The sequence below is a fragment of the Solanum tuberosum genome, unplaced genomic scaffold (genome assembly GCF_000226075.1).
Source record: "Solanum tuberosum cultivar DM 1-3 516 R44 unplaced genomic scaffold, SolTub_3.0 scf00689, whole genome shotgun sequence".
Lineage (NCBI taxonomy): Eukaryota > Viridiplantae > Streptophyta > Magnoliopsida > Solanales > Solanaceae > Solanum > Solanum tuberosum.
The window spans coordinates 181,833-191,850 of record NW_006239607.1 but is presented as its reverse complement, the minus strand read 5'-3'; positions in this window follow the sequence as shown (position 1 = coordinate 191,850).

Genomic DNA, 10,018 nt, shown 5'->3' with positions numbered 1-10,018 from the left:
CAATCATATTCATTACATATAATTATATCACATGAAAGTTACAAAAAAAACCTCTACCTATTTGAATTCTCTAATTAAATAATATGTCTCCTCAACTTCCTTCTACTTAATTCTTATGATTTAAATCATCTATAAATAGCAATCATCTATGGTGTTGTTGCATGTTCATTTATATTTTCTCCAACTTCATATTGTTAGTATTTTTTGTTTTTTGTTTTTCAGCTTTATGAAGATTATAGATATATTTTTAAAAATTTCTTCTTGTGTTACAATAGCCAAACAAAAGTTTATCAAGATGAAGAAGAAAGTTTGAAGCCGGTGTAAGATTCGTCAAAAGAGATGATCAAAAATTAATTTGCTACAAGTCATCAAAATTAAGAAGAAAGTTTAATGGCGGTGAAAGATTCATCAAGAGTTGGTTAGATTATAATTTGAAAAAGTAGAAGTTTCAATAATTTACAAATATATAGATGCACTTATTGTTGCTTATATAATTTTTCAATTAATTATTTATCCATCAAGATATGTACCATTCAAGAACAAGATTATATTACAACGCACTTTTTGTATCAAGGGCAACATGATTTTCAACTGACTATTTTGTTGCTTAAATATTTTTTTTTGATATTTTCATCATACAAATTTTTGTCTTTTGAAAATACTATCCATACTCTATCGATATATATTATGTATATAACATGTTAATATGACATAATTTCTCGATCAAGATCCCATCATCTTTTGTTTAGTTTCATCCGCTTCTTTTCATTCTAATTTTAGATGATATAATACATTTTTTTTCTTTTGTGGAATTTGAATTGACTAAAAAAAATAGATGAGATCCCCTCCATTAAGTTTTTATTTCGTATTTGTTAACACTTATGTAAAATTAGTCTATATATATGATTGTTGGATTCAATTTTCACAAACATATAATTCTTTTAATTTAATGAAATTTGTCCGAATGAACCAAGTTTGTTCTGCCAATATCCAATTACAATGAACATATTTTCTTAAGTTAAGAAATACTAAAAAGTAGAAAAATAACTATACATAGAGAAAATTGATATTTGTTTAATTAAGTTGATTATGAAACTGTAAAGATGAGTTTTACTCTCTTCATTAATTAATTTGTTTGATAATTAAAAAATTATAATATTTATTACATCTCATAAATTACAAAAACCTCCATTTATTCACATTTTTCTACTTAAATGACATATCTCCTCAACTCCTTTCTATGATTCCCTTCATTACCTCTACATTTAGTTTTCCCAAAATATAATGGCTTTAAATTTTAGTCTATCATTTGCACATCAACTATTCAAGGTTTACATGTAAGAACATTTTCACGGATGCATATGTTTTTTCTCTATTTGTGGCTGTAAGCTTTTGGTGACAAGACATACTCTAACTTTGTTTTTGTTTTTTTAAATTAGGAAAATACTACGGTGTTGCGTTGTTCTTTTTATTAGTTGGTTGATCCATCTCATGACTTACAAAATCTTTATCTATTTATATTTTTTTATTTAAATAACATGTCTCCTCCATTCCCTTTTACCTAATTCTTTCTCTCTCTTTTTATGACTTCTTCCCATTTTTCTTTCATTTACATCATATATTAAAATTACTTAAAATTAAGTCATTTATCTATTACATATATGAACGCTCTAAATAATTTTAAAATTGAATGATTTATTTTCCTGATGACGCTGTGTACATATTTCGTATTCAAAAAATTATTTCATTTATAATTATTTAATATTGTAAATGAGGGGCAAAAATGAAAGAATTTTTCAACATCTCCCTTAAACTTTAAACAATTCACTTGTTTTGAACTATGAAAAATGGCTCAACAATTCACTTATTTTGAAATAGAGGGAGTATGTATTATTTATTAACACTCAAGATTTTTAAAGTTTGTACTAAAATAATGAAATATATTTTTCTATTTTCTAACTTTTTAGTAATTAAATAAAACGACCACAACGAAACATACAAAATCCACACTAAAATGAATTGACGTACTATTTTAGTGAAATATATTGAGTTATAAAGATAAACTTTTTTTATTTGTGTGAAGACGAAAAAAGAATTATAAATAATTTCGATATGATATAAAAAACAGACAATAACAAAAACTATTATATAGTAAGAGTCCTACTTTATTTCTTTTTTCTCCTTTTTCTTTTTCTTTTTATTTTTTTGCTTTTTTGTCATTATTTTTTAAATTTTTGATTTTCTCTAAATAATTACACATTTAGTGAGTTTTGTAACTCCTCAAGAGTTAAAATATTAATTATTTATTATTTGTATAATAATTCTTTGATAATTAAAATAAATAAAAATGACGATATAATTTTGTATCGAGCTGTTTGTTGAAACATTAATATTGATTGCTTTTCAATTTTATTAGTAGGATTTTATATATTCATCTTTTATTTGATTAGAAAATAGTTATTTGTTCTTTCCTTTGTATTACTATTGACATGCCTTTTGTTATTTTTCATAATTTAACTTGCACAAAAATAAAGACTTTTAAAAAATATTTCGTACCTAACAAGTATGATTTTTTGTTAAATAAATCATATTGAGGAATGATTTAAAAAAGGTCTAAGTTCAGTAGTTCCTCATAAAAAATAAGCATCCCTTCTTTTAAAATATGAGGAGGACGAATTATGTACTTTTCATTTGATGATCAACGGCAAATAGAAAATTAATTTAGTATTTTTTTTTTCAAAATATAAAACATGTTTTTTTCACCCCTAACAAAATAATAAGAAAATTGTATCTTATAAATTAAAACAATTATGATAAACATTTTAAAGTTTTTACCTAAGTATTGATCATATTTCTTTTTTTTTAGTATGTGCTACTTTATAAGAAAATTTTGTCTCTAAAATAGTTGTTATAATCGCGTGAAGCGCGAACATGTTAACTAGTATATTTCAATTACACAATAATGATACAATAAAAATTCTGGAAAATTACAATAGGAAAACGACTTAATTAAGAGACAATAAAAATTAAAAAGAGATGAAAAGCCAAATACTCTGAAAGGGAATGTGTCAATATACTCTTCAGAACAATTACGTAAACCGTTCTTTCTCATCAGTTGTCTTTATCAGATTAAAAAATATCCTGCTTTTAATGTTTTAAAATTTATTTATATTTCTTAAAAATTTGAAGTAAACAACACGTAATCCCCATCCCAAAACCCAATATATTAGCTGTAACAAGCCAAATGACACACTTGTAATAATCTACTAAATTTATCCTATATTTGATGGACACTTTCTATTTGACATGCTAATTAAGAAATCATTAATAAATTGATCAATTGTATTATTTTATCCTTTGTTCATATTAATTAGTTTCTTGATAAAAGAAATTTTGAATATTTAAAATTTGTTTATACTTTCAAAGGTCATATTAATTATAGGAGTAAAATGAATTTTTTTTAATTAATTCTATTCTGCTTTAATAAGTAATCAACTAATATAACATAAATATTTTTAGTAAGATGGTCATTTAATATGGGACAGAGGTACTACTTTCTTTATCCTTAATTACTTGTTCATTTTTTACTTGGCATATCTATTAAAAAAAAATTGACATAGTTGTTTACCATTTTACCCCTATTAATTGATAGAATTTCAAAATCAATTTACTCATCAAAGATGTATTGTCTTTTTCAAAAATACTAACTCTCTAAATAAATTGAGGATATAATTGATAAAAACATTTTACTTTTTCTTAATTTGTTAAAAATGACAAGTAAAAGAGAACTATGAATTAAAATCAAACAAGTAAAAGGTGACCGAGGGAATATTCTGATGTTTACACAATTCATGGAATCATTTAATTGTTAGCTATGTGTTCACAAATCATGTAATTATTTAATTGTTATCTTGATGTTTACACAACATAAATGAGATTTTCCATCAAATATAAGTTGATTTGTATCAATGACGTCCAGCGATGAGAACTCCTTGTCTATTTACCTCCGATATATAAATGTTGTCACGTAGAATGTTAGATGAAGATTATTTTAAAATGAGAGAAGTGTTAAAAATATTTGTAATTTTCGAACAATTGATAATTCTAAAAATATTTTTGTATTTGATTAACTAAACTTAGATATATCCTCGATCATCTCCGATCTGTCACATGACATAGCAAGCGGTCTCAAACTCTTATAACGACATAAGATTTTTAATAAAAAATCAAGAGAAATGTTCAAATACTCTTAAACTTGACGAGAATTTAGAGTTGTATTTAACTCATGTTGTAAGATCGGATGTGTATTTAAGTTTAGTTAATCAATGAAAGGGGTGTTTTTAAGACTATCAATAATTCTGGAATAAAACTAATAATCCATACCTAATTTAAAAGCGTTTTCAATATTTCTCTCTTTTAAATTAATAAAAAATCGATGATATCCCCATTCAAGAGTGGACCCATGCTGGCTATATTATAGTGCATGTTCAAGCACCAGTTATTTTCAAACACAAAATAAAAATTAACACAAATTATTTGTTGTTACATTTGACTCATGAGGACCAGTGATCGAAAAGACAAGGGATAAGGGTCTGAAAAATATCTCAACTTTAATCGAATTTGCTGTTACGATACTAAATTTTGTTTGGTACGCTGTCTGCGAATTAAGAGAGTCCACTCCTGAATCAGGTTACTTAACCACAAAAACACAGGCACAATCTGTGAAAATAAGAAGAGAACAAATGTAAATTTGGAAGAGAAAATATTGATTCTTTTCTACATTTAAAATATCTTTGCATCCCATCATACATACATGCGCTACTACTAGAGCTTATTAGAAACCGCCTCTAACTTATTAGAGTTGTGCACATGATTTTCACTTTATGGTACACTAGCCCAACAACAACATACCCAGTGAAATCCCACTAGGTGGGGTCTGGGGAGGGTAAAGTGTACGCAGACCTTACCACTACCTCGTGGAGGTAGAGAGGCTGTTTCCGGAATACCCTTAGCTCAAGTGTAACAAAGCCAAGTAAAGGAAGAGAATTATATAAAGCATAACATCCAATAAGAAAAATAGTGCATAATCAACAAAGGGGGCAATACATCAAGAAAATAATGCGAGAAGTGAAACGCAGTAAACAACATAAGGCAATAGGGATCACATACAAGAACTACAAGTGTACGGCTAAGACTCCTACAAACGCTAACAACCCATACCCTCGCCAGGAAAGACAACACGCTAACCCTACTAGCCTTCAACCTTAATACGTGACCTCCACTCCTTCCTATCTAGAGTCATGTCCTCGGTAATGTGTAGCTGGGCCAAGTCCTGTCTAATCACCTCTCCCCAATACTTCTTGGGCCTACCTCTACCCCTCCGCGTACCCTCTACTACCAGCCCCTCGCACCTCCTCACTGGGGCGTCTGCGCCCCGTCTCTTCACATGTCCAAACCATCTCAGTCTCGCTTCCCTCAGCTTGTCCACCACCGAGGCCACTCCCACCTTCTCCCGGATAACCTCATTCCTAATCTTATCGCTCCTAGTGTGCCCACACATCCATCTCAACATCCTCATCTCCGCAACATGCATTTTCTGAACATGTGAGTTCTTGACTGGCCAACACTCCGCTCCATACAACAAGGACGGTCTAACTACCACTCTGTAGAACTTACCTTTAAGTTTAGGCGGGATTTTCTTATCACACAAGACTCCAGAGGCAAGCCTCCATTTCATCCAAGCAGCCCCAATGCGATGTGTGACATCATCGTCGATGTCACCACTTTCTTGGATTACAGACCCAAGATACTTAAAACTTTCTTTCTTAGGAATGATCTGTGTGGCAAGTCTCACATCCACATCTGCCTCATCCAATGCATCACTGAATTTGCACCCCAAATATTCTGTTTTGGTCCTACTCAACCTGAACCCTTTGGACTCCAGCGTTTGTCTCCACACCTCCAACCTCGCATTAACTCTGTCCCGCGTCTCATCAATCAGTACTATGTCATCCGCAAATAACATACACCATGGGACATTCTCCTGGATGGACCGCGTCAACTCATCCATCACCAAAGCAAATAGAAAAGGGCTAAGGACTGATCCCTGGTGCAACCCCATCTCAACTGGGAAATGTTCCGAGTCTCCTCCAACCGTTCTAACCCGAGTCTTGGCTCCACCGTACATGTCCTTTATCGCCCTAATATAAATCATCGGGACACCTTTAGCCTCCAAGCACCTCCAGAGGACATTCTTTGGCACCTTGTCATATGCCTTTTCAAGGTCAATAAACACCATATGAAGGTCTCTCTTCCTTTCTCTATATTTTTCTACCAGTCTTCGCATCAGATGGATGGCTTCGGTAGTCGATCGTCCCGGCATGAATCCAAACTGATTCTCAGAGATGGACACCCATCTTCTCACCCTCATCTCCACCACTCTCTCCCAAATCTTCATAGTATGGCTTAGCAATTTGATACCCCTATAGTTGTTACAGTTTTGGATATCACCCTTGTTTTTATACAACGGAACCATCTATTCCAATCTTGCCTAACTTAGACAACTTTCCCTTTTTCAATATGTATCTTGTCGTTCTGCTAACACGTCTTGCTATACAACTACTAGCTAGTTGATGGTGTTATTTCATGACATTATATTGTTGCACAACTCTGACAGAAATCATAGAATACTACAAGAAGTTGCACTTACAGATATGGAAAGGGACATGTTCAAAATAAATACCAATTGATAATGTATAGGAAGAATACTTACCCCAATCTCCCTAGCCGCCTAAGTTACATAACTTCCATCTTTTTCTTATGAGTTTCGGTCCACATTTTGCCTCGATCAAATTAAGAAGGGAAAAGGCCTAAACAATGTCAGAGAAGAAGAAGCAGTAGAAAGAAACAAAAAACCCACAATGGTGTCAAAGAAGAAAAAGAACAATTAGAAGTGTTAAGTACCTTTGTTTTTTCATCCAAGCGATAATTAACAAACAATGCCCATTGATCTTTGGGTATGCCATTCGGATATTTTCTAATAATCTCTTCTTTACTCAATAAGGGATCTTTTGCCGCATGCCATAGTTTATGTCTGTGGTCCTTCCACTTTTTGCTAAGATTACCACGAGCCCATCTTTTTGCCTTTTGGACGATCAACCCCAAAGAGAAATCGAGCCTTTAAAAAAAAGTTGAGTTTAGCGCAGTTTTACATATGTAACTAAAAGATGCAAGCTACACAAAACAATTTACAAGGTAGTACCATTAGGATTTCATCAAAAACACGATCAAAACAAGAATTGGGCATGTCTGGCCATTTAGTAAAGTTGATTGGAAAGTACAGAGGATTTGTGTCAGTTCCAATATTACAAGTTCAATGTGCAAAATTTGTATGCAGAAGTCGTTTCCTGTTCTGATTTTACAACACTAAAACAATATGTAAAATTTTCTGATTCAACTCATCCCCTCAAAACATTATATAATGTTCCATGTTTCGACTCTAAGTAAGAAATTCACTGTATATATTGCATCAGTTCCATAAAGTTAACAAAATCAATCACATAAAAATATCAATTACAGTAGCCTTCTACATTGAATAACTCCATTTTTAACCTAATAATTGAATTATACAAAAAAAATAACAAAATGTAACTCAAATCTAAATGAGAAAAAAAAAACCTAACAAACACTTGAATCCTACATGCATGAACCGTAACAAATCTCTGCTATCTCATGAACTCTAACAAATAGAAAAGAGAATACAGAGATTGAAAAATAATCTAACAAAAAGCTTACCTGGTGATGGCAAGTGCTTTGCTGGAGAGCGAAAATTCAAATTCAAATTCAAATTGAGAAGCCTATACTTGTATATATATGAGCTATATATGTAGCTAATCCACAGTGTACGCCATGATGGACATCTGATTTGGGCGATTGATTTGAGGATACTGAGAGCTTACCGGAGCTGATTTGGGGATAGTGAAAAGATGATTTGGGAATGAAAAGTACCCTACTGAGAATCATAATTAAGGAAAATGGAGTTTTAAATGAAATTAAGGAAAAGAAATAAATGAAATTAAGGAAAAGATGCTTACGTATAAAATGAAAGGAAATCTGTTTAAAATATTTTAAAATTTCAAACAGCGGTTCAAAGCGTCGTAGTTTTGATAATAACCGTTGTTATTGGAATATTTAATATGACGTGTGGAAAGACGTCGTATTATTTTACGTTTGCGGCGGTTCTATGAAACCGTTGTAATATAACCGCCGCAATATTTCTGTTTTTTTGTAATGATACCAAATCTGCATCTTTGCTTTCAAGGCATTAACCTTCTTCCAGTACCAACTTGAATCCAATGGTGGAGTATGTATCCATATGTTATCATTGTTTTTCATATATACTTTATGTACCTATTTGATCCATAACACATCTTCCTTCACAGCAAGTTGCCATAGCAGTCTACCAACAGAGGCCATATTCCACAACTTACTACCTTAGATGTTCAACCCACCAAACTTCTTAGGAATGCACACTTGTTCCCATGAAACTAATGGCACTTTTCTTGCTTCCTCAGTATTCTCCACAAATAATCTCTACATTTTTTATCCACATTCTTTAGTACACTCTGAGGCAATATGAATACGAAACAGTGAGAAATAATTTATGTGGTAGAATATGATTTTTCCACTTATTTTACATCGAACTAGCTCACTAGAGAACGTCGTACAATTAAGCACAAAACAATGTCGAGTTAAAGGTCAGGATTCATGTATTTATCGTCTCATGCGTATTCTAATTCATGCTGGCTTATTTATTGAAGAAGAAGAGGATTATTTACGTATTTACTCCGTCTTCACGTCTTCTCCTTAAAGACGAGCCTAATAATTTGAGCATGATCCTTTTATTCAAATGATACTTGATCCAATTATGATGGATCCGTGGCACTATCTCAGCCAATGGATCCAAAATGGCGGGCCTAGCTTCTCCATTTGCCACCACTCATGGCAAGCACATCTTTGAAGGAACCAAAATTTAACCGTCTAATTAATGATGCCCGTTTGGTCATGAGCGTGTTGATTCCACAAATAAATTGTACTGTCTTAGATTTGCCTCATGTAATTGAAGGAAGCAATAGAACCTGAGCTATGTCGGAAGAGACATATTTAACTCCATTCCTTCTGTCGATGCAGTTGTACTAAGGGGTCGTTTGGTTACGGTATAAGATACATCTTATTCATGTATAAAAAGTTGCATTAGCTTTACTATGTTTGATAGATATTTTGTATTAGGTATAAAAGTCAACATAACTTATATCATGTTTGGTTGGTAAGAATTTAAATGTTGTATAAAAGTTATTCATGTATTCCCTTATTTATACGGTGTTTGGTTGCATTTTTTGTTGTCCTTCATAATTAATATAAACATAACTTATCTATGTATAAAGTTATGCAGGGTAAAAGGTAGAATAAGTTAAGTGGTATTAGTTATACATGTATTAAAATGATAAATTACATATTTACCCTATTAATTTTATTTTTTTAAAATTGAAAACTTTACTGTTTTCCTATCTACCTTTGTTGTTTTTATTTCTTTTTATAGTGTTGTCAATCTTTTTTATATTATATATTTTTACCAACTCTTCTGAATTACGAATTACTCCTTCTTTGTAGAAAATTTCTTTTGCAGATTGTTTACATATAATTTTAAAATTTTAAAAACACGTTGAAGACACTTGTTTAGTACAGCTGTTAGATTTTTTATGTTAAATATTTTCATTTAAAAAATAAATTTTAATCAAACCAACATATGGAAAGAGAAAAAATATTTTTTTGTAACAAAAAAAATTGACAACCTTCCACAAAGAATGGAAACCTGATAGAAGAGTTATAAATAAGTTATACTGTATTTCATAAATTTATCATTTCAGGTATTGTAAAAAAATTAATTTTATTTTATTTTTTTTAATTAGATACTTTATTATTTTCCTATCTACATTTGTTGTTTTTATTTCTTTTTATA